The sequence below is a fragment of the Camelus bactrianus genome, chromosome 10 (assembly GCF_048773025.1).
Source record: "Camelus bactrianus isolate YW-2024 breed Bactrian camel chromosome 10, ASM4877302v1, whole genome shotgun sequence".
Classification (NCBI taxonomy): Eukaryota; Metazoa; Chordata; class Mammalia; order Artiodactyla; family Camelidae; genus Camelus; species Camelus bactrianus.
Window position 1 is genome coordinate 34,959,462 of NC_133548.1, and position 22,848 is coordinate 34,982,309.

At 45.2% G+C, this 22,848-nt stretch overlaps 1 protein-coding gene and 1 long non-coding RNA gene across 6 annotated transcripts in view; one reads left to right on the top strand and one right to left on the bottom strand.

Moving 5' to 3' along the window:
• Positions 1-17,752, bottom strand: part of LOC123619584 (uncharacterized) — a 69,088-nt gene extending 51,336 nt beyond the window's left edge. For both annotated transcript variants that reach the window (XR_006728240.2, XR_012509663.1), the window contains exons 1-2: positions 17,225-17,752; positions 7,598-7,685 (exon numbers count right to left, since the gene is read on the bottom strand). This is a non-coding gene — a long non-coding RNA (uncharacterized LOC123619584). The remainder of the gene's footprint in view (positions 1-7,597; positions 7,686-17,224) is intronic.
• Positions 17,753-17,776: 24 nt separating this feature from the next.
• The window catches only part of PTPN5 (protein tyrosine phosphatase non-receptor type 5), a 58,841-nt gene continuing 53,769 nt past the window's right edge, over positions 17,777-22,848 (top strand). For 3 of the 4 annotated variants that reach the window (XR_012509662.1, XM_074372257.1, XM_074372255.1), the window contains exon 1: positions 17,777-17,906. The gene's annotated coding sequence lies outside the window, so the exon portion shown is untranslated. The remainder of the gene's footprint in view (positions 17,907-22,848) is intronic. The other variant, XM_074372256.1, reaches the window with a different exon arrangement.

Below are 22,848 nucleotides of genomic sequence, written 5' to 3' on the forward strand. Positions count from 1 at the left end.
GGGGCTGTAACTCAACCCTCTCTTGTAACTCTCACTGCCAACTGTGGCCATCCAGAACCCCGGAGAAGCTGAGACAAGATGGAGTGAAGTCAATCTGAGATGCAAGTGGATCTAAGCGGTGTGAGAGGTAGCTTAGGGCAAATGCTACTGGTGCCCCTGAGGTCCCCTTTTCCAGTTTGGTACACTTATCCCCCAGCTGCCAACTGAATTCCTGCTAAGAGCTCTCCAAATGCCACCCAAAAACTGTCCTTGGGTGACTGGAGCCACCTCACCATTTACATTACCCTCAACCCAGGCTGCCTGAAGCCAATGACTGCCCAGTGTGTGGGGGTGTATAGAAGCCTGGTTTCCTTAACTCATGGTAGGACAAGCTCTGCGGAGCAATCTGCACTTCCGAGCTCCCTGCAAGATCATGCTGAGGCTAGACTTCGCTGAAATCATATTCTTCCCCTTCCCTGCCTGGCTTGCCTCATTCCCTCGCAGGTTTCTCCTGAGAGCACGCCTCAACAAATCATGTGCACGTGAATCCCCATGTTGGATTCTGCTTCTAGAGAACCTGACCTGAATTTACGAAAGTGATTTCAGGTTTAATGTGAATGCAAAATTTAAACAAAGCTTAATTTTAAGTAATGACAAATGCAATTTCAAAGCCATCTACTAGACCAGTGGTTCCCAGGCCTGCGATTGAAATCACATGGTGAATTTCTTAAAATGCCATTTCTAGGTCCTATCCTAGACCTCCTTAATCAAAACTCCAAAGGTGTGACCTAGGAGTCTTCATTTTTTTAAATTCTCCTTGTATTTCAGCCTGTCAAGATTTTGGAACTGACTGGTTTAGACAACTCATTTGTATTGGATGGTTCCTATATACCTCTGTATGAACTTGTGGAATGTACAGGATAAAACTTTGTGATCCTTCCCAATACTCCATGTCTGTGCTTCAGCTAACAATTCATTACAAACCAATATCCCTTAATTGAAAAAAAAAGTGACCTTAATTATAAATCGGTCTTAGTATGATTATTCATTAAAAATATAATTTAATACAATATTTGACATAGACATTTCTGATTATGGCACACGTTTGACTACACTTTATGAATGGTAATCTTTTTAGTATGCAAGTTGTCTATAGTATATGTTATATGTGTTACCATATTAGTTGGTATAGACTAGGTAATGCTGTGGCAACAAACACCACCAAAATCTCAGTGACATAACCCAGTAAAAGTGTATTTCCTTTTCACACAAAGTCCATAGCATGTCTGGGCACCCCTTCAGAACAGTTGTCCCCCTGGCCTACTGTTCAGCAGTGCAAGAAGTTTCCATCTCAAGGCACCTCAATCTCAACACGAGACTTGGAGTTCCCTGTTGCTAGAAAGACTCACAATGGAAATTAAATGCAGTGGCCTTGCGGCAAACTTGACCATTTCCTCTGATCACATGGGTCACCACTTATTGGCCAGAGTTAGTCATATGATCCTACAATAAGTGCAAGAGCCACGGAAGGATAATCCCCAAGGAAGGCAAACCCAGCTGTATGCCCAGCAGGAGAGGAGAACTGCATACTAGGAAAACTAGCAATCTCTACAACAGTTATTTACAAAACATGGAAAATTCATGAAAGTGAAAAAGAAACAATTGTACGTGTGTGTGTTCCACCACTGCTATTGGGTGCTGGTGTATTTCCTCTGAAGCATTGAAAATACAAGTTCTTTTGAATAATTTTTTTTTTTACAATTATGCATTCTCACTGTAGAATATTTTTAAATACATCAATGTATACTGAAAAAAATTTTAAATTTTTGCAATCTTAGCTCCAAAAGGTAATCACACATGATTTTTAATCAAAATTAGAATCACACTATTTATACTAATTTATAATATGTTTGTTTTCCTTATCAATACATACAAATTAAATTTTCAATTACTATTCTGAAGATCATTGATTATGATTTCAAGAGACACTCCTTTCTGGGTCTCAGTTACTTCATCCCTAAAATGAGGATGTTAGAAGAGATCATCTCCAAGATGCCTTTCCACTCTGGTGACTTGGGAATATACGCAACTCCTGATGCCTGTACATGGTCCTCTTTCTCTGTCCTCTCTTCCCATCCACAAGCTACCCACAGGGTGAAGACCTTGAATCAGCCTCTCCACTTTCAGGATGCAGAGCAACTTCTAGTGGTAGGGCTCCTGTCTGTCAGGTTGAGGTCCAGAGGCCTCAATTGCTCTCACTCTCATATACAAAATCTCCTTAGGGCCTTGAGTCCCTGGCCAAAATCTGTTACAAATGTTTGCCACACCAGACTACCATTACTTGGAACTGATGAATCTTAGAATCTCTGGTTGGAAGATACCATTGGGGGTTATTTCTAATAAAATGTAAGCTCATAAAAGAAGGACTTTGTTTTGTTCACAGCTTGTACATCCTGTCTTTTAGGAAGTTTCTGGGATATAGTAGGTACTCAATAAATATTTGATCATTTGAATCAGTGAATCTAACCTTATCCCTACCCTTTTCTAACATTCCCAAGAAGGATACCGGCAACATCTGCTTCTACGTCTCCAACAACAGAGAGCTGACTATCTTCTGGAATAAGCATTTCCACTGTTGCACTGAGAGACAGGTGTGACTGGAGGATGGCGGTATTGAACTCAGTATGCACTCGCCCCAATATGCAAAGTCAAGAACTGAAGGGCAGGAAGGTGGACATGCCAAGTGGGCAAAAGCTGGCTCTGAGAGTGGAAATACAAGCTTCACAGACATAATTGTCCCATTTGTAGACTGTATATTACTTTACAGGACATACGTGTCCATTTTTCTAATCCTGACTTGAAGGTTAGGCAGACGCAGGATTTAAGTTCTGTATTTGTTGAATGGCTAGCCTCTCTGCGATTTTTACATAGGGCACCAGGGGGCGCACTTGTCGCTTAAATCGTCACAATCATCCCTGCGACTGGAGACCTGCAGTCTGCGGGCTATATTGGACTTGAAAAATACCTAATCAGAGACATTTAGGTCCTGGTACTGGCCCTTTCTACAATAAAGGAATGATGCCAAAAGTAAGATTTCTTAGCAAGGCAGATACCCAGGGCACATCACATCTACTGAGGATAGACAGAAATCCTTATTTTACCATTGACTAAATTAGCCAGAGGAGAGAAAGCCAAGGATCTATAGTTGAATATCATGGCTTTAAGGTGAAGGGGTCCCAGAGCCTTGCTGACCTGGAAAGAGAGTCGCAGAGACCTTACCTGCTGATGCTACCTTATTCTCTAAATCTCGTCAGTCTCCTTCTAAAATATTCGGGCTGGAAGGAACTACAAGAGAATCCAAGCATTTCCTTCAACCTTATGTTTTACAGATGGGGAAACTTGGGCCCAGAGAAAAATAAATTACTTGCCCAAGGTCAAATGACAATAGAGAGGTAGAACCAGAATTAAAACCCAGGAGGTCACTTCACTGAGCATTTAATAATTTGGCTGGTGGGGGTGGTCTTAAGAAATTAACCTTTGTATTCAGGGCAACCTAAACTCTACTGGTGACTACGATTGGTCTTTGTAGAAGGGGTTATTGATTATGACATCTTTGCTCAAAAGAAAGAGAGAGAGAGAGAGAATGAAGGAGGGAGGGAGGGAGGGAAGAAAAGGGAAGGCAGGAAGGGAGACAAGAGTTTTCTGATGGCCTTGTCTCCAGGCAGCCTCTGTAACTACGATCCTTTCCTAGCAACTGCAGCAACGCTGCATTGTTTGAAGTACTCATCATTTTTCCAAAATCAAAAGATGAAGGATAAACTCCCAAAATGAAAGGCATTTTTCTTCCAAGGGCTTAGATAAATCATCATTCAAGGACAAAAGTGTCAAGGGTGAGCAATCCCTCAAAAACCATCTGCAGAACAATTAAGCATTGTCAATAGCACAACTCACTTCCAAAGTGCAGACTTGGAGAGCCTCGGAAACCAGAGCTAGAAAGGACCTTGGAATCATTGTATTCAAATACCTCACTTCACAAATGAGGACTGTGTGGTTCACAGAGGGTAAGCGATGGGGTCAAAACTCAAATGCTTACAGAGACCAGGAAATGAAGCAAGCTGGGGTCAGATAAAAGATATTTTAGAGAGGTCACAGGAAATACATGACTTTCCCCTTTAAGAAAAACAACTGAGCAAGCATCTTGATAAATGGCAAATAACACATGCCCTCAGTTATGGGGGAAGAGTGGAGACTGTGGAAAACTGGACATGCCCTGCCTCAAGGGAGCAATTGCTACCCAGATCCATTGGTCACTGTCATGTAGGCATGAGAGCCTGAAGTTACCAGATATTCTGTGGATGGATTTGTACTTGAAATGTCCTAATTTCTTTTTAATGATGGCAACTAATTTGAATTAGTTGTAGGCCAAACAGAGCCCTTCTGGAGACTGGATTGAGCTGCAGGTTTCCAGCGTGTACCCTCTGAACCAGGGTACTGTGGGTGGTAGGGAAGGGGCCTTCTGGGAAGCTCAGGATCTGGTTTTAGCTCAACAACTTTGCTCTGGCCTCTGCTTCCTCATCTGAAATGAGAGGGAGAATCTCTAAAGTTTGATCTGACAAACTGGGTTTCTGCGTGTTCTTACAGATTGAGATTCTAAATTAGCAAGGCACTGTGGGTAGGGCATTGGATCTGGAGGCAAAAGTTTTGCAAACTCCTGTATCTCTCCACGTCCCTGTCCCACTGGAACTTCCAACACCACTTGTCCTAAACAGAGCGTGTCATCCCCTCTCCCAACCAGAATGCCCCTCAGCTAGTCTTTACCCACAGTACATGGCACCACTCTTCACCTAGTTATCCAAGTCCAAACCTTGCCCTCATCTTAAACCACCCCCCACCCTCATCCAATTAGCAAGTCCTGTCAATTCCACTTCTTTCTCTTCTCCATTCACTTCCTTCCATCTCCAGTGCCATCATCCTAATCCAGGCAACCATGATTTTTTGCCTGAACCACTGCATCAGCCTTCTAACTATCTCCCTACCTTTATTCCTATGAATGAATGAATGAATGAATAAATGACTAGATGAGTCCAAAGACTCTGCCACTTACTAGCTGTGTGACTCTAGACCATGTGCACTCACTTTCTCCACCTGAAAAAATGCCTGTCCTTACAGCTTGCCATGGGGAGCAAATTAGACAATAGGTATGAATGAGCTTTGGAATCTATAAAAACAGAATCTAGACATTAGTTGCTAACAAACCTACTCTGTGCTTCAGTTTCCTAGCTCAGTGCCTACCTCAGTACCTGCACCATAGCCTTAAAGTATAAGTTAAATTACTTAATATATGTAGCATGCTTTGAATAGTACCTGGCACCTTGTAAATATTAAATGAATCAGTATTGCTACCATCACAGCAATGATGACAATGATGACTGATCTTTATAACCCTCTGAGGTGCCACGCATAATGGATATTTTTGGCTGCTCTTTTGGTAACAAACCTCTGATATCCTTTTGGAGGAACTCTCCGAAGTCTGGCTGGGACTGTCAATCAAGGTGTGCCCTCCCCTAGTCAGCGGGGTGAGCCCACAACCAGAACTCAGCCAGTTGGACTCACTCTCCCAGGACTTCGATGGCAGGAAAGAAGGAAGAGAACTTAGGTGCTCATGCATCCTTCCAGTGACACCTGGAGGTGGCTGTGGAGATGTTCTCAATGCTGAAAACTTCTGGAGCTTCCTGAACCCACCTTTCCAAGCATGTTTCTTCAGTCTTCCCTTCCAAGAGCTTCCCCATGGCCTTCCAATAAATTCCCCTTTGCTTAGGTTAGCCAATGGTCACTTCTGTGACTTGCTGCCAGAGACCCCTGGCCGTGCACTGCTCCGGGGTCAGGAAACCGGTCAGCAATTAACTCACTGTGTGACCTCAGGCAAGGCATTTCTCCTCCCTGAACCTCAGAATACTCCTCCTGAAGGGGGCCCTTGACCGGGCTGGTTGTGCCCAACCCTGGCCAATTAGCAGAACCATTCGGGGAAATTTCCTTAAGACTGAGCCTCACCTCCATCCCACTGAGCCAGATTTTTCCTCTGGGGGGAGCCTGAGAATCCATATTTTTTTAACATTTCCCCCAAATGATTCTGAGACACAGCCAGTGTGGAGAGCACGGGGCTACACAGCCTCTGAGGGCCCTCTGAGAGAGAAGGGCTGGGGTTCTCGATGCTTCTGTGCTGCAGCTACCGTCTCAGACACGCTCAGTTCAAGTCCAGGGCTCATCACTCTCCCCGCTGAGAAACCTCCTGTAGCTTCCCAGCACTTGAGAATAAAACCCAGACTCCTCCCACAGGCTTCAAGACCCCCAGCAGCCCGACTCTGGCCAGCCTCTCCCACCTCATCTCTCACGGTGGCCTTTCAGCCCTGCCCAGAAGAGAGAGTTCTGCCTGGGGAAGCTCGTCCCCTTCTCTGCTCAGCTGGTTCCTCTTATAACTCAAGTGCTGGTTCAAATGTTATCTCCTCTGAGAGGCCTTCCCTGAGCACTCCCCAACAAAAGTGTCTCCTCTCCACCTACACTCCCCACCACCCCACTCTCTTCTTTTCCTTGATTGTGCTTACTACTGTCTGAAATTATCCTTTTATTCATTGTTTTAACCCAGTTCATTGGCAGTGTATCCCACCAGAATTTAAATCCCAAGAGAGCAGAGAAACCGTCTTGTTGTCTAGCATGTACCCAGCTTCTAGAACAGTGGCTAACTCTGAGTAGGTGCTCAGTAAGTCTGCTTTACAGGAGCCCAGAGCAGTGGCCACGGGAGACATAAATTCTGACTCCCACCCTTCCTGAGACAAGTGTTTCTGATGTTTCTTCCTGGGATTGGCAGCCAGGTGCCCTTGGCCTTCACCTTGAGCTGATGGGCTGGTGTATATGGCTCCTAAAGGTTTGATCTGGATCTGTGGCCAGCTCCTAAGCAAGCTCACATCACACCCTCACCCGAACACACCCCAGCAATTGGTCTCAGCTCCAGCTCTCCTCTGATAAACCTCGCTAATGTCCTTGGCTTTTCACTCTTTGGGCTTGTAGCCAAGAAATATGACTCTGGAGGTGAGCTCTTAGGAACACAAGGATATCCTCCCTTTAAATCAATTGTTTCACACAAAAGTTCTGTTTTTCCTTTTCCCATCTCCATCCCCATAGCCATCTGCTCTGAAACCCAAATCCTTGGGAATGGTACTCGGACACTTTTCCTAGACCCCTAAAAGGATTACCTTTGCTGATTTAGGTGTGGAGAGAGTGTCCAGCTTTCACTAAGAGACCCCACCCAGGTCAGCCTCATGAATCCCATTTCTGCATTTGCTATAACAATGACACTGAGGTCACTGGGACCCTAAGGGTCTACCGTCAGAATCAGACTTGCTCTGAGAGCTAAGTGCTAGAACTGCCTCAATTTCATCATGGAAAAGAGTACAGAAAAAGAAAGAAAAGGAGAAAAGAAAGCAGGAGGGAAGGGAAAGAAAATATGAGATAGCAAAAAAAAAAAAAAAGAAAAATGACCTGCTTTGCCACTTTACATATATCGTCTGTCCTTCCTCTCTAAAATTGTCATTCAAGTGTTCAACAAAAATGTATCGAGTACCTGCTATATACCAGGCATTTTCCGCGACCCTCAGGATCCATCAGTGATTGAACCAGACAAGGACGCCTGCCCATGAGGATGTTGTATTCTAGTGGAAGAAGACAGACAGTGAACATATTAAATAAAGTATCCAACTTGTAGTTCATAAATAAATGTATTAATACAGAATATATTATAGAATCTCAAGTGTTATATAAAGTATGTGGTGTGTAATATAATATTTAAAATATATAACATAATTTATAAATTATCCGATATGTTGGAAGGTAAAACGTGTGACCATAAAAGCAAAGACAAAGAGAGACCAGGACTACCGAAGGGGGCAGGAAGAGGCAGGCTCCAGTATCAATTAAAGATTGTGGTCAGGGTGGGCCTCACTGAGAAAGTGACGAAGACTTGAAGGATATGAGAGCATTAGTTCCAAGTAACTTGCTGTTTCCCTTCCTACTTTTTATCATTTTTATTTATTTATTTTTTTTAACATTTTTTATTGAGTTATAGTCATTTTACAATGTGTCAAATTGTGTAGAGCACAATTTTTCAGTTCTACATGAACACATGTATATTCATTGTCACATTTTTTTTCGCTATGAGCCTTCCTTCTTTTTTGGAGGGGATTTTTACATGCACACAGGCACACACCCTCACCATGGTCTTGCTGGCAGCCAAGATGGTGAGGTAGGAGGCCATGCAAAACCAATCTAATAGCTAATTACTAATCAATACATAAACTGACTTTTACTTTTTAATTTAATTTTTTACTGAAGTATAATCAGTTTACAATGCTGTATCAATTTCTCATGTACACCATAATGTTTCAATCATACATATACATACATATATTTGTTTTCATATTCTTTTTCATTATAAGTTACTACAAGATATTGAATATAGTTTGCTGTGCTATACAAGACAAGAAGAATCTTGTCTATCTATTTTATATATAGTAGTTAGTATCTGCAAATCTTGAACTCCCAATTTATCCCTTCCCACCCCCTTTCCCCTAGTAAACATAAGTTTTTCCTATGTCTGAGTTTGTTTCTGTTTTGATAAAAGAAGTTCATTTGTGACTTTTTTTTTTTAAGATTCTACTTATGAGTGATATCTTATGGTATTTTTCTTTCTTTCTCTGTCTTACTTCACTTAGAATGATGATCTCCAGGTCCATCCAGGTCGCTGCAAGTGGCATTATTTTATTCTTTTTATGGCTGAGTAGTATTCCATCATATAAATATACCACAACTTCCTTATCCAGTCATCTGTCAATGGATATTTAGGTTACTTCCATGTCTTGGCTATTATAGATACTGCTGCTATGAACACTGGGGTTTATCTTTTTGAATTAGAGCTCCCTCCAGATATATGCCCAGGAGTGGGATTGCTGGATCATAATGTAAGTCTGTTTTTAGTTTTTTGAGGAATCTTCATACTGTTTTCCATAATGGCTGCACCAAACTACATTCCCATCAGCAATATAGGAGGGTTCCCTTTCCTCCACACCCTCTCCAGCATTTATTGTTCGTGGACTTTTGAATGATGGCCATTCTGATCGGCGTAAGGTGATACCTTATTGTAGTTTTGATTTGCATTTCTCTGATAATTAGCAGTATTGAGCATTTTTTATGTACCTATTGGCCATTTGTATGTCTTCACTGGATAATTGCTTATTTAGGTTTTCTGCCCATTTTTTGATTGGGTTGTTTGTTTTTTTATTATTAAGTTGTATGAGCTGTTTATATATTCTGGAAATTAAGCCCTTGTCAGTCACATCATTTGCAAATATTTTCTCCCATTCCATAGATTGTCTTTTTGTTTTGCTTATGGTTTCCTTTGCTGTACAAAAGCTTATAAAGGTAATTAGGCCCCACTTATTGATTTTTGCTTTTATTTCTATTGCTTGGGTAGATTGCCCTAGGAGAACATTGCTGAGACTTATGTCAGAAAATGTTTTGCCTGTGTTTTCTTCTAAGACGTTTATAGTGCCTTGTTTTATGTTTAAGTCTTTAAGCCATTTTGAGTTTATTTTTGTGTATGGTGTGAGGGAGTGTTCTAATTTCACTGATTTACATGCAGCTGTCCAGTTTTCCCAAGACCACTTGTTGAAGAGACTGTCTTTTCTCCATTGTATATTCTTGCTTCCTTTGTCAAAGATTAATTGACTGTAAATCTGTGGGTTTATTTCTGGGCTCTATATTCTGTTCCATTGATCCATATGTTTTTGGCATGTTTTTGTGCCAAAATCATGCTGTTTTGATTGCAGCTCTGTAGTATTGTCTGAAGTCTGGGAGGGTAATACTTCCATCTTCATTCTTTTTCTTCAGTATTGCTTTGGCAATTCTGGATCTTTTGTGATTCCATATAAACCTTAGGATTATTTGTTCTAGTTCTGCAAAAAATGTCCTGGGTAATTTGACAGAGATTGCATTAAATCTGTAGATTGCTTTGGGTAGTATGGCCATTTTAAAAATAATAATTCTTCCAATCCAAGAACATGAGATATCTTTCCATTTCTTTAAGTCATCTTCAATTTCCTTAATCAGTGTTTTGTAGTTCTCTGTGTATAAATCTTTCACCTCCTTGGTCAGATTTATTTTTAAGTATTTTTATTTTTTTGGATACAATTTTAAAAGAGATTGTTTCTTTACTTTCCTTTTCTGATACTTCATTGTTAGTGTAAAGAAATGCAACTGATTTCTATATGTTAATCTTGTATCCTGCTACCTTGCCAAATTATCAGCTCTAGTAGTTTCTGTGTGAAGCCTTTAGGGTTTCCTATATATAGTATCACATCATCCACATGTAGTGACAGTTTTACCTCTTCTCTTCCAACTTGGATCCCTTTTTCTTGTCTGATTGCTATGGCTAGGACTTCCAACACTATGTTGAATAGAAGTGGTGAGAGTGGGCATCCTTGTCTTGTTCCAGATTTTAGCAGGAAGGCTTTCAGCTTTTCACCAGTGAGTGTTAAGCTGGCTGTGCGTTTGTCATAAACAGCTTTTAGTATGTTGAGATACATTTCCTCTAAACCCACTTCAGTAAGAGTTTTTATCATAAGTGGATGTTGAATTTTACAGATGCTTTTTCTGAATCTATTGAGGTGATCATGTGATTTTTGTCCTTTCTTTTGTTTATGTGGTTCCCTTCCATTTTGATATCCAAGAAAATCAAAACTGAACCTGAGGCTCAAGCGCAGTACTCTAGAGGCCCCTGTGGTCTTTTGTCCCTTGGACAGGTGGGACAGGACAGTGCTTGAGGGCCTCAGTTCCAAAATCAAACTAGAGTTAAAGACTGGCTCTACCACTTACTAGCTATGTGACCTTGGGCATTGTATTTAAGCTGAGCCTCAGCTCCCTATACCCCAAAACAAAGAAAATAATTGCACCTACCTCACAGGACTTTTTAAAGGAGTAAATGAAATAACGTACACAAATTCCTTTGCATGCAGCAAGAACCCAATAAACATCAGCTGTTATTATTAAGCCCTGGTCTTGTCTCTCAAAGTTTATTTACATTCTTCTTTGTCCTGATTCTCTATCCTTATTGAGATTTTAACATTGTTTTATGGTTTCTTCTCCTGTGGTAAGCAATCTGAAATCCTTTGTGGATTGGGGTGGGTTATAAATAAGTAAGTAAATAAATAAAAATCTGGCTAGGGGAACATTTTCACTGAAGCAAAACATTTCATTACTGATAGAATGAACCGCAAGTGAGGTCAAAAGCAAGAAATATTGACTCTAACAGTCCATCAAAAACCACCAGCAAGACACTCTCTGATTACTCAGACCATCTTTCTCTCTCCCAAAACCCTCTTTCTCCCTCCATCAAGAGAGGGTAAATGAGTCACACAAAATGATTCAAGAAGCCTAAATCCTCCTAAACTCACAACTGCTTCATTGCCATGGGCCTCACAGAACTCTCCTTCTTTCCCGTCAGAGACAAGAAAGGAAATGGATGGGGTCACTTTCCATGGTGAAGGGGTTAGGGAAGAGGGGTGCTCGCTGAGTACAAAGAGTCAGATGTAGGTTGGAATCTCATTACTGCCATTAATTAGTGAGCACTGGAGCCACAGGGAAGGCCCTGGACGTCTCTGTGCCTCAGTTCCCTTGTGGGTAATAACAGAACCTCCCTTTTAAGGTGCTTGTGAAGATGAAAGGAGAGAGTACACAGAAGCAATATGGATAGCTTATTTGTAAAGCCCTCAGTGTTAGACTTTCTTTCCTTAACTGCACCCCAGGGCAACACTCAATGGACTAGGGGAAGCGGGAACACTTAAGAGGGTGTACAGGGCAGAAACGGAGTGAGAAGACGAGTTTAGGTATATCCTCATGTGATAGAAACTCCCTACAAGAAGCAAAGGAGAAAGAAAATTTTTGACCCCCTACTATTTTGAGGTATTCTGTCTCACTCCTTCCTTGCCACAACCCTTTGAGATGGGCATTGTTATTCACACCTGACCTCTGGGGCTGGGCTATGAACCCAGAGCACACAGGCAGGAATGCTTAGGAGGCAGCTCCGGACTTCTGAAGTTGACTTTATGAAGGGTAACCGCTAGCCTCTACCATAGGGCATCAAAGGCACCACTGACAGAAATCTGCAAGGTCCCGCCCCTCCTGGAGTGCCATGCCTCTGTGACTCCCACGCTGGCTTCAGCAAGAATCTGAGTCAGGGTGACCTTGCCGAGGCTCCCTCACCTCATCAGCCACGAGGGTCTCTGTGCTATGAGCTTGGGCTTTGGAATTAACTAGATCCTAACTGGAAACACACACCCCTCACATATTTACTGTAGGACCTTAAGTAAGTCACTTACTCTTTCTGGTTTCTCTTCTGAAACTGTGATATCAAAATGCCTGCCTCGCAAAGCAGCCATGAAGATTAAATAGTGCATTGAAAGCATACAAGACAGTGCCCAGCACCTACTAAATGTTCATTTATGGTAGCTGATACTGTCACACTGACACCGTCTGGGGAAAATCAGCTCTATGCTGAATGACAGAGATGACGCTTTCAGGTGGGGAGAGTGGGCCCTTGAGCACTGACTGACATGTCTACCCAAGCTTTCAGACAGACCAAGCACCATGGCCTGGTTATCTGGCATTTGATCCTTCTCCTTGTCCCACAGGAAACTACTTATGGATAACAAGACCCAGCTGGGCTCTGTGCCCCTCCTAGGGAAAAAAAAAGATAATCAAGGCTCAGCCCAGGGCTGCCCATTCACTGCCCTGTGTCCAAAACATGTACTGATGGTGCCTTCTGTGCTGGTAACTGGAGAGAGAGAAGACACACAGCCCTACCCCAGGACTTCATGGCACACTTGGGTGAAAAGACAACAAACTGCTATTACAGTAAACAGAAAGGAATGAGGTCTGAGCATCCTTGGGAATATGATAGAAGGCTCCATGGAGAAGGAGGAATTTGAACTGGAACTTTAAAATTAGGTGAGACATGGGGAGATGGCATTCCAGGCTGAAAGCACAGCATGAACAAAGTCTAGAAACAAGAAAACACAGGATTTAAAGAACAGAATAGTGTGGTAAAGCTGGAGAACCAGGATGCCAGAGGACTAAGGTGAGAGCTCAAGTGAAGGGCCAGTGAGCCTTCAGAGCAGGGAAAACAAAATAAAGGTCATGACTACCATGGAGAAAATGAGGGGAGTTGGCCTGCATTTAAAATAGGGTGGAACTTCTAGAGGCAGGTGCCAGGATGATGGAGTAGAGACTCACAGCTCGCTCTCTCCCACAAATACACCAAGAATTACATCTACAAACCCACTGAATTGCACAGAACACCTACTGAAATGTGGCAGAGTGTCTCTTGCTTCGAAACACAGGAAGATTCTCACAAAATCCAGTGAGAGGAAAAAAGAAAAAAATCGGAGCAAGACCAGTCCTGCAGGGAGGGAGCAGAAAAGGAAGAAAGGCACCCTCACGCTGGGACACCCCCTCTCCAGCCAGGAAGTCAGAGGGGACAGAAGCAGAGCTTCTGAGGCTTGAGGGGAGAGCGGCAGCCGCTTGGCAGACAGAACTAAGATAAATGGGCATGGAGGGCCCTTGCGATCCCCAGCCCTAGACGCGAGCCAGGAGGGACTAGTCGGGACTGGCTGCTGGAGATCGGTGAGGAGCCCAGGGAGGCGGCTGGGCCCACTGCACAGAGGCAGCCTCAGGGGACTGGAGGGCGGTGTGAGCTCTGGCTGGGGGTGTGTGCGGAACAGAACAGCCTAGGACCCTCATAAAAAAGCACCACTGCTGGTGTGTGTGGGGTGGAGGGGTGCAGCACAGCAGTGTCATAGCCCCTGTCTCCACTTGGCTCTGTTGTTGGCATGTTCTCGTGAAAAGAGAGGTGGGGCTTGGTCATAACCATTGCTGTTGCAGAGGCTGGGCTGAAAGCTGAATCCATATCCAGCGGCCCTGCAACTTCACAGGCAGAACTGAGATTTGTTTACAGCCCCAGGCAGAGAGGGTGGATTTGCTCTCTCTGGACCCTTTGTGGACCCACGCCTCTGGGATGAACAGGCAGTGAGTGGAGTTCTGGTGCACAATGGGGGCGAGTACAGGTATATATAGCAGGCCGGCGTACTGTACCATACTTGGAGGTGGGGCTGGGGTCTGCGCTGACCCTGCGGCACAGCACAGATTTGGGTGTGTGACTGTATGCTCACTACAGTGGGCCCTAGTGCCTGATAATGGCAGATCCGCCCTGGTGGTTCCTGAGGCCCAGAACCTGAGGGACACCAGAGTGGGTGGCCAACATTCCCACAACTAAGGTGGGGACAAAGGCAGCGTCAACAAAGAGTACCTTCTAAGCCCGAATAACAAGCGACAAACAACACCACAGAGGGCACTTCCCAGTGGACATCTCCTGTAGAGGTATACTCAGTGACTCTCTTCCCAGCTGAAGCGCTCCAACCCTGCCTACCACATACCACAGCTCAGAAATGGGTCTAGAAGCCTCTATTCCAGCAACAGGGGAGCAGACTTGGTCCCTGTTAAGGCTGTGACAACCACAGAAAAAAAAAGAGGCCCCACTCAATAACAATAATCAGGGCAGGCTATAAATACAACACCAACCACATCCCCAGTCAAAGGGGTAACAGCCAACACACATGGAAGAAAGATGTGGCAACCATTCCTACTAAAAACAGCCCTTGCAACAAAACTATTAGATGCACAGTCTACACAGGAACACTCCCACTTTAAATAAAAACAAACAAATAAGAAAAAACAGCCCTTCAAGACCACAGCAGATAACTGATACTCCTAAACCCATACAGCCAGAGAAATATAAGTAAAATGAAGAAGCAGAGGAACCACTCCCAATTAAAAGAACAAGAGAAATCCCCTGAAGGAATTAACAATGAGATAGGCCTCGACAATCTACTAGATCATGACTTCAAAAAGGGAGTGATAAAAGCACTGAAGGAAGTAAGAGAGACTGTGAATAGAGACAGAGAATACTATAAAAAGGAAACAGAAACTATAAAGAGGAGCCAATTAAAAACAGAAAACTCAATGGCTGAGATAAGAGCCAAGCTAAAGGGAGTCAAAAGCAGACCAGATAATGCAGAGGAATGAATAAGTGACTTAGAAGACAGAATAACAGACAGAAAAGCAAGTAAAAACCAATGAAAGCAATATATGGGAGCTATGGGATAATATGAAGTGTGCCAACCTACTCATAATAGGGGTCCCAGAAGGAGAGGAAAAAGAAAAGGTGATTGAAAAGGTATTTGAAGAAATCACGACTGAAAACTTTACAAACCTAAAGAAGGAAACAAATATCCAAGTACAGAACAGCAAGATATATTCAAAGTCCTGAATGAGAAAAAGCTGCAAACTGGGATACTCTATCCAGCAAGACTATCCTTTAGAGTAGAAGGAGAGAGAATCTCACTGACAAGGGAAAACCAAAAGAATTCAGCAATACTAAACCTATCCTAAAAGAAATACTGAAAGGTCTACTCTAAATAGAAAAGAAGCATGAAGCTATAAAAACAAGAAAACCATAAGCGGAAATGTGGTAACTACAATGAGTTACAAGAGAGTAAACATGAAGATGTAAAAAAAAAAAAAAAGGACATCAAAATCATAAAAGGTAGGAGAGGGGAGCAAGAAAATATAGATTTTTTTTCCTCTCCTTTTTCTTTCTTTTTTTTTCTACATTCTTTTTAGGATGTGTTTGAACATACATGACTACCAGTCTAAAGCAAATAGACACAGTAAAGGGTTAACATACTTGAAAAACAAAGTAACCACAAATCAAAACCATGCAATAGAGTCATAAAAACAACAACAAAAAAACCCCAAGCTAATACAAAAGAAAATTATGAAACCAGACAATACCATATGGTATCACTTACAAGTGGGATCTAAAAAAAAAAAAAAAAAGATAAATGAACTTATTTACAAAACAGAAACACACTCACAGACATAGAAAACAAACTTATGGTTACCAGCAGGGGAAGAGGGTAGGAAGGAATAAATTGGGAGTTCGAGATTTGCAGATATTAACATACATGTATAAAACAGATAAACAAGTCATACTGTATAGCACAAGGAACAATATTCAATATCTTGTAGTAATCTATGGTGAAAAAGAATATGAAAACGAATATATTTATGTTCATGTACAACTGAAGAATTATGCTGTACACTAGAAACTGACACAACACTGTAAACTGACTATACTTCAATAAAAATATGTATTAAAAAAATAGGGTGGTCATGAAAGGCCTCTTTGCGGTGACAGTTAAGAGGTAAAGGAGCAAGCCATGTGACTAACTGGGGAAAGTTCTAGGCAGAGAAAATAGCAGTGCAAAGGTCCTGAGGCCACAGGGTGGCTGCCATGTTGGTGATGCATTAAAATGCCCATGTGACTGGAATGGAAGGAAGTGAGGTTAGAGAAATAAAAGGGAGCCAACTCATGGGAGGCCTTGCAGGCCGTGATAGGGGCTTTAGCTTTCACTTGGATGAATGGAGAGCCACTGTAAGATTTCCAGTAAAGGAGCGATTTGACTTATGTTTTAAAAGGATAGCTCTGACTGCTGCGTAGAATCAACTGCAGGAGGCAAGGGTGGCAGCAGGGAGACCAGTAAGGAGCTATTAAAGAAATCCAGGAGAAAGAGGACGATGGTTAGAACCAGGACGGCGACCCTGTGATGGTGAGCCTGGGTTTCCCCATATAAACACGAAGCTTAGGATCCTGGCCCTGCGTGCCTCCTAACGTCTCAAAAAGACCCCGCCAGGATGGAATGGCAGTGGGGTTCCAGCCTGGGGAATGTTGGACTATGGGGCGCGTGGGCAGCTCCTTGCGCGTACGGACCCCTGATGCCCACCAGAAAGCTTAGACAGGTTCGCGCCCTGGGGCACGCGCCAGCAGAGTGAGACCTGGTGGAGGGAGGTTTTGCTCCTCAGAGACTGAGCAAGGAAAGGTGGGAAGGCGAGTGCCTTCTCCGAGTCCTCCTGGAGCGGGTCTTGTGCACCCGGCACTGTGTGCTCCCCGGTATGGAACCACTCCGCTTGTGCATGTGTGGCAACGGCTTCCTGAAGGCAACATTCACAGAGCGCCACAGCACCCCCTCCATGGAACTCCCCCCCACCCCCGGATATGACCCCTTTGTCTCGCTTCCCCTACCTCTATATGCCTGCCTGTCCGTCCTGCACCGGGTTGAGCGCGCACTGCCCCGCCGGGGTCCCTCTGGCGGCTGCCGTAGCGGCGCAGCCCAGGCCCGGGGCTCCCAAGAGGAGAAAATCATGAATGAAATGGACGCGGTGCTCCCGCTCCCCCGCCTTCCCTGTCCAGGCAACCTCAGCGCGGGGGCGGCGCCTGCGGGGACTCCAAGCGAAGTTGGGGGGTGGGGGCGCCCGAGATCCGGATTGGGGATTAAGGGTCTGTGATTCGGCCCCTCTCGGGCCCTGGGCGCCGCCGGAGCTCCCCGCCCCCCACGCCCGTCAGCCCCGCGGGCCCTGCGCAATTCCCGGGGAGCGGCGCAAGCCCGCCCGGGGGCGGGGCGGAGCCGGGGCTGAGGGTGCCGAGCGGACCCCGCGTCTGCGCCGGCAACTCCGCAGCCCCAGCATATTTGGTGGGGCGGTTGGGCGAGGGAGCGCGCACGGAGCGCGGGACGGAGCGCCGAGCGGACGGACCGACGGACGGACGCCCCCGCACACGCAGACGCACAGAGCTCGGCGCGGTCCCCGTCACGCATACACACACACACTCGCGCAGACATATACAGGGACACACGCACACTCGCGCGCGCGCATCCTCCCGCCAGCCTGCCCGCCAGCTCGCCGGCGCCCGGAGCCCGCTCTGGCTGGTAAGTGCGGCGTCTCCGTCGGCGCCTTTGTGCAGGGAGCCAGAAGGTGGAGGGCGCGGGGTCCCTCCCAGGGAGGCCCCACAACTGAGACCTCCTCCAGCCCCCAGGGCTGGGAAACCGGCGCCCGCCCCCGCCACGCCCCCATGGGGCTCACGGCGCCCCCGGACTGGGGGAAGGGTCCCCCACGCCCGGGAGGGGAACCGGCGCTGAATAGCTGGGAGGGAGCAGCAGCCACTCCCCACGAAGCTCGTGCGCGGTTCTGGGGAGGGAGGGGTGGGATCCGGATGGTGGTCGGGGTCGGAGGCTCTGCCGCCGTGGCTGGTGCGCGGCTCTTGGCTGCATCACCTCTCCAGGGTCTGAAGCTCTTGCGGGGGGAGGTTGGAGATCGCCGCTAGCTTCCTGGCCTGTAAACTGTAGCTCCCAGCCTTCGCTTCGCCTCCCCCGGACCGTGTAGCTTAAATCACTCGTTCCCCACCCACCCCCAAAATAAAAGCCCAGCGCGTTCCCCTCCCCCAGCATCCCCCTTTTTCCTGGATGAGGCCCAGGATCCTGCAAAACCTGGAGATTGCTCAGGTCAGAGCCCCGAGAGGCTTACCTTACCAAGAATCTTGTGGCTTAGAGGGTCAAGACCAGGTGAACCTTGAAAACTCATTTAACCCCCTCATTTTACAAATGGGGAAACTGAGGCCCAGTGAGGTGGCTGACCAAGGTCACCAGAGAGTTAGTGGCAAACCCTACATTAGAATCTAGTGTCCCTGGCTTTCATACTCATTTCCTCTCCTATACAACTCCAACCTTATCCTCTTTGAAGCCCCAGAACCCAAAATTTTACCTGAGTGTATCAAGAAACTCTTTGTAATTACAGCCCTGCCCCCCATTTGGAGTGGCAGGTGCCTTTCATTTGCTACGATCCTTACTGTAAAAAAAAAAAAAAAGAAAGAAAGAAAGAAAAAAAGGAGGGGGTTAACCTTTAATTTTTCTCTTTCAGTCTCAAAGGAGATTTCTCTTAAGCAAGCAGTCCAGGTTTGAGATTTAGTTTGGGAGAATGAAGCAGTCCTGGTCGGGAGATCAGGTTCCAGGGTGTTAGTCCTGGCTCTCCCAGGAGTCACTGAGCAGTGTCCTCAGTTGGACCAGGTGTTTTCATGGTCAAGGAGTCATTCCCTCCCCACTTTGACCTGACTGCATGCCTTCTCCCTCCCTCTCCCCTTTTCCTTAAGGGCTAGGTCTTCTATTCCAACCAGGCTCCCTTCATCCCTGTGTAGAGGGCCCTGAGTCTCTCATGTCCCGCCACCTCTCCCTCCTTGACGTTTGTGGAGGGTAGCCTCTTGGTGTTGCTGACAGAGCTGTTGGGGCAGCTTAAGTTACAGCCTCACCAGGCTTGGGTGGTGGCTCCCTCAAGGGCAGCTGGGTGTCCCCAGAGCTGAACCTGATGCCTGGTGCAGAGAGGGTGCCCCGAGAGGCATGTTGAAGGAATGCAAGCTAGATGGTGAATAGATGAAGTCAGTCACCTTTGAGGAAGACTCCGTTGGCTGGGGGAGTTGGCAAGGAGGGCCAGGTTCAGTCTCTAGGGGCCTGAGGCTCTTGTCTCAAGAGCTTCCTCCTTGGGTAGGAGGAGCAACCTGGCATGGAGCAGAACCAGGGTGACCAGGTGGCATAACTTCAGGAGCCACTACTCACATTGTCATCCATGTAAACGGCATTGTGTTCCAGAAGTGCCACTGACATAGACTTCATAATGACTAGTGGCCCCTGGTTGGTTGCAGTGCCGTGGCTCTCACCCAAAGAGTGAAGAGTCTGGGTTCCAGGTCCAGTGTCCTCCTCACGGACTGGACAGTTTCAGTGAATCCTCCCTGGGAAGCGATTTCTCCATCTGAAAAATAAGATCATTGGATTGGGGATTTTCAGGGTATCTTTTAGTTCTAAACTGTTGCGGGGGGGTTGGAAGAGGGAGGGCAGCACTTATTTATATAACTGCTGTGGGCCTGGTTTTCCTCTTCCATTACTCTGCGAGGGAATAAGATGAGATGAGATCATTTATGTAGGGTACTTAGCACAGTGCCTGGGGCATAAAAAAAAAAAAAAAAAGCTCCGAATCGGTAGCTATTAATACCATTAAGGCCCTAGCCTTATGGATCTACCCCTCCACTTCTTCCCTTCTTCAGATTGCCCAAGGACATGCGATTTTAGAGCCTCAAAGCCCCTCTTCTGCAAGATATCACTCCCCCACTGACCTATTCCTGGATTTCGGCTTGGCCAGCATAGGACATCCATGAACCTCCCTGGGTGAAGTCGCACTTGTGTTTATCAGTTGTTTTGCACTTAAGGGTGATTGAATTTGATCATTTATGTACAGTCAAAGCTTTTCTTACACTCTGTCACTTATACTTAATCCTGTTGATATCAGTAGTGTTATTATTCCCATTTTAAGTAAAGGGGAAGTAAAGACTCAGAGTCCAGTTTGTCTAAGGATGTGTTCTGTAAGTCTCAGAGCCAGAGAGTTGTCTCCTGCTCAGGTCATTTGACTACTGATTCTGAACTCTTTTGTTGCCTGTCCTTTACCAAGACCGGTCCTAAAAGAGAGACAGATGACTCCTTGGAAAGAATTGAGAGAAGGAGTTTATTCTTCTGGACGATCAGAAGTGGCTTCTTGGAGAAGCTCAGTGGCGTTTGAGCTGGGTCTAAATGAAACTATTACACGTAGTGGAAGCAGCATAAGCAGAGAGTAGGCAGTGGGGGCTTGTAGAGCATGTGTAGTAATTGGAAAGTGGTTCATTCCAACCAGTACAAAAAGGATAAAAGAGGAGCCTTGAGAAGGAAGGCTGGCTAGGGAGGTGGAGGCAGTTGTTGGGGGCATTGAGTGCCAAGCCAGGGGATTGGTCTTTTGTTTTTAAGTGGGGGAGAGACATGATCAAAACGTGACCATTAGGATAAACTCACTCTGGCTGCCCCGTGGAGAACAGATTGGAGGGGGAGAGCCTGCTGGCAAGGAGCCCAGGTAGGAAACAATGAAAGGGGTATAGGTAAGAGATAAGGAGAGGATGAACTGGGGTGGTTGTAAGGATGAAGGGAAAAAGGAGTTGATGCAGGAGGCCACAGTGTCACCAGAATTGGTAGTAGGTTGTATGTGGGAGTAGAGGGAAGGAGGAATGAGAGGTGATGGCCACGTTTGGAGCCTGAGTAGCTGAGAGTGCCATTCACAGACAGAGCCCCACTGGAAGGTGGAGGGAGGCTTGGGACTGGGGGCCATGGATCTGACAGGGAACCATAATGACTCCAGCAAAGCTGGCTCATGGAGCACCCTAGACTGGCCAGAGCCAGTTGCTTCCTTCCTTCTTTCCTTCCTTCCTTCCTTCATTCATTCCCCAAATACATAGAAACATCTGTAACATGCCAAGCTGTTCCAGGCTCTAGGGATACATTGCTGAAAAAGATGAACTTTCTGCCCAAGCTCTACCAAGGGAGACACAAAAGAAAACATAAGCAAAGATAGAACACTTCAAGAGGCGAGCAATGCTCAGGAGACAAATAAAGCAGGGTGAGGAGGAACAGGGGAAAGAGATTTTACCTTTAAATAGAATTGTCTTTAAGGAAGTAGTATTTGAACAAAGACCTGAGTGAAGTGAGGAGGAGACCTGGTAGAAGAGCATTATGGGAAGAGGAGAGCACAAGTGCAAAGGCCCTGGGGTACAAACAGCTTAATATTTACAGGGAACAACAAGTGTGGCTGTACTACATAGGTCAAGAGGAAGGGTGGGAATGAAAAAGGTAGGAGAGAGGGGCTGGCCCAGATCATGTAGGTGCTTACAGGTGTGAGAAATAAGAAATCACACGATGTTAATGAATCCTATTCTCCTTATGTTCTTCATGCCTAGAAGCCCCAAATTCAGCAATGGCTCACTAAATAGTTGTTGAATCAATGAATGTCAGAAACCAGCATTTATGTACAAAAATGCAAATGCAAATATCTTAGACTAAATGAAGGTATTATGGCATAGTAAGGGTACAGTAAGCTGTAGTATGATCAAAATGATAAAGCTCAGATGATACGAATGTCTGTTATCATTCAAGTATGAAATTTGAGTGACATCTGCATATTCAATATGGCTATTTACTAAGATGAAATAGTAATACATACCTGAAATGACTGTAAAACAATTAAAATGGTAACATTTTTGGTCTTCCCTCATCCCCTTTGCAGTGCAAATATACAAACTTTTGGCTTCATTTCAAATTTCCCCTTGTGCAACTCTTATGCCCTCAGCCATTTTCCATATAGAGATTTTAAAGAAACTCATCGCTAGCACAAAGGCCCATATTTGCAGGACAAGGAATTATCATCTTCTCTAGTAAATTGACAGGTTCCCAAAAAAGGCAGAGAGGGCAGTGAGGAGGGAGAAACTATTTATAGAGGTATAAATTCTTCAAGCACCTAATTAATTGTTTAAATGGATCTACAAGTGGGAATGGAAAAACTCCAGAAGATGGTTAATCATTTAAAGCTTTTGTCTGCATTAAGTTGAACACAGGGTATGTGTGAATGTTTCAAAATATATGGCAGCCTTTAGCAAAAATTTAAGCAGCACGCCAGGAAATACGTTCTTACCAGTGTGGGTCAGCACAGTGGTCTGTGTGTAAGTATGTGTGTTCAGTCCTAAGCTTACTTATGACTAAGTGATGTGGGGCAAGGACCTTCCCCTCTCCCAAACTGTATCCCCATCTGGAGGAAGTGGGGCTTGGGTTTCTAGGACCCCTAAAGCACTAAGCACTGTGATCTGTGATACCTGTAGGCCTACCTTATTGTATTCCTGGAGGTCAGTGACCACTGTCACAATGTGGGGATGTGGCTCCCTGTGGCACTCAGATGATTTGGTGGATGAGAGGCAGGCAGGTGGTCCCGTCTCAGAGGAGATGGATGCTTCCATCAAGCAGACGGAGCCAGATA